Here is a 2,711-nt window from a genome sequence, read left to right on the forward strand (position 1 = left end):
GTAAATTAGAGTTGTGTTATCCCTAGACAACTAAGTACCATAGTATAATAAGGGGGAAATTTTCCATGCTTTGGGGTCCTTCCATCTTTGAACCCTAGTCCCACAATTACTGCATGAAGGTGGGATTCTTTATATTCCAAAGAACTAAAATAAAGTATTCTTCTGAATCACTTAAAAACTATTTGACATATGGTTATGCTGTGTCTCTTAAGCTAATTTCTTTAATTTAAGCCAAGTAGCCAACTGTATCACCGTGCATTCAAATGTCATAGACCACTTGCATTGATTCTACTCCTAATAGAAAATCTATACCAGGGGCTGGAGCAATAGCACAGAAGCAGGGCCTTTGCCTTGCATGCAGAAGGATGGTAGTTCAAATTCTGGCATCCCATATGGTCCCCCGAGCCTGCCAGGAGTGATTTCTGAATGTAGAGCCAAGAGTAACCCCTGAGTGCTGCTGGGTGTGACCCAAAAACAAAACAAAAAAATCCATACTATAGACCAGAGATGGAAAATCTGGCCCACTGTCTGTTATTGTAAATAGAATTTCAGTGGAACACAGCCATGCCCTTTGCATTTACATATTGTTTATGGCTAGTTTCCCATAACACTGGCAAGAGTAGAGTAGCTGCAAGACAGGACATGTGGCCAACAATGACTAAAATATTTTATCACCAGCCTTTTGCAGACTAGTTTTCTCACCCTCAAGCTCAGAGTCTTGAACAAAAGTTATTGAAAAACCATGTTCATAATTCTATTATTAATGGTGAAGATAATGAATTTTGCTTTAAATCAACATACTGATTGAGTTGATATTTTCTCCACTTCCTGGGTCTTTTTCCTGATTCTTTGCCATGACTAATTTTGTTTAGGATTTAAATTTAGATTGAATCAAAAATAATTGTCAACATTTGAACTACAATACGATAACCACATGATTATACCTACTATTTAAAATCTTTGTTCCAAGTTCAATCACCTTTTCCCTTTTTAGTCTTCTAACTAACTTTGTTCTGCTCAATTTTGGCTACCTATAATCCAGTAGGCAATGTCTAAAAAAATGAATATCCAGGCTCCATATACGACCCAATGAAACAGGGGTAGAAATACAGAATTTGTTAATTTCAAAAAGCACTCAGGTGATTCTAGTGAACTAGTAAATGCCATTTCTTTGAACACTATCCCTGGGCTCTCGGCAATACCTAGGGCTAGATATTATTACCTTTTCCACCAAAATGGAGGAACATGAGCAACTATAATAATGGTTGGAGAAATCACTACTACAAGCTTAAGTCTAACCAAAATCAACTGAAGAACTTATGAAAACACAGATCTCTACTCTCCATCCCACATAGTTTTGAATCTGTAGTTTGATATAGGATCTGGAAAATTCTCTATTTAATCAAGTCCAAGGTGCTGTTGAGTCTACTCATTCTGAGTCTCTACTGAGACCTCTGTATTGTTATTATCTTTCATGGGAACAGGACCTAACTCTTAGAAAGTCCTTCCTGAGTATTAGTTGACTAGATTGGTGTTTCAATTTCAGGTTCTTGGGCCTGCACTTGTCTTCAGGTGTAAATGTTGAAAAATCCTAGCCTAGAGAAGCAGAAAAACTGTAGGAGAGGTTAAAGTTCATGATTTCTCTATGTCAGATGCCAGGAATGAACAATGAATAAGAAATATGTTCTCCCATACTTACCTAGCAGGGTGGATACCATGATCACAAAGATGGTTTCCCCAGTGCGAGGCTTATCCAGTGCACTCCAGATGTGCTGACCCCTGCAATTTCCCCAAATGTGGGAAACTCAACTGCATAATTTGAGTTGGTTGGGGACTGCATTCGCACTCTCCCCTGAAGAAAAAAAAAGAAATATATTTTTGGTCTTCACAGAGCCCAAGTTGTAAGAGAAAAGTAAACTCCAAGTATGGATATTAATATTACAAAAGGAGGGGCCGGGCGGTGGCGCTAAAGGTAAGGTGCCTGCCTTGCCTGCGCTAGCCTTGGACGGACTGCGATTCGATCCCCCGGTGTCCCATATGGTCCCCCAAGCCAGGAGCGACTTCTGAGCACATAGCCAGGAGTAACCCCTGAGCATCACCGGGTGTGGCCCAAAAACCAAAATATATATATATATATATATATATATATATATATATATATATATATATATATATATATAAAACAAAAGGAATATATAACAAAATATATATATAACAAAAGGAATTCATGTATTACTAGGGTAATGCACAGAAATTCTTTACCTCAGTGGTGTCAAGTAATGTCTCTTTTTATATATCATGCTACCAAACTTTAACATTAATTATTATTATTATTTTTTTTTTTTGGTTTTTTTGGGCCACACCCGGTAACACTCAGGGGTTACTCCTGGCTATGTGCTCAGAAGTTGCTCCTGGCTTGGGGGACCATATGGGACACCGGGGGATCGAACCGCGGTCTGTCCAAGGCTAGCGCAGGCAAGGCAGGCACCTTACCTTTAGCGCCACTGCCCAGCCCCAAACTTTAACATTAGATCAAAAGAGCAAATATTATGTTTGACCAGGAGTTAAATTTAGGTTCCCATTTCATTATTACCACTAATATTAGTTATCCTGTGCTGCCATAACAAAACACCACAGACTAGATGGTTTAATATCTTTTCTTCTAGTCTATTAGGACTATACGGCATTCTGAGATTCTGGGAAAGTTTCTC

At 38.7% G+C, this 2,711-nt stretch overlaps 1 non-coding gene across 1 annotated transcript; it reads left to right on the forward strand.

Moving 5' to 3' along the window:
• Positions 1-1,691: 1,691 nt before the first annotated feature.
• LOC126031443 (U1 spliceosomal RNA) lies at positions 1,692-1,855 on the forward strand. The gene has a single exon (XR_007503318.1). It is a non-coding gene; the product is annotated as a U1 spliceosomal RNA (small nuclear RNA).
• Positions 1,856-2,711: the final 856 nt, after the last annotated feature.

The sequence above is a fragment of the Suncus etruscus genome, chromosome 15, assembly GCF_024139225.1.
Source record: "Suncus etruscus isolate mSunEtr1 chromosome 15, mSunEtr1.pri.cur, whole genome shotgun sequence".
Classification (NCBI taxonomy): Eukaryota; Metazoa; Chordata; class Mammalia; order Eulipotyphla; family Soricidae; genus Suncus; species Suncus etruscus.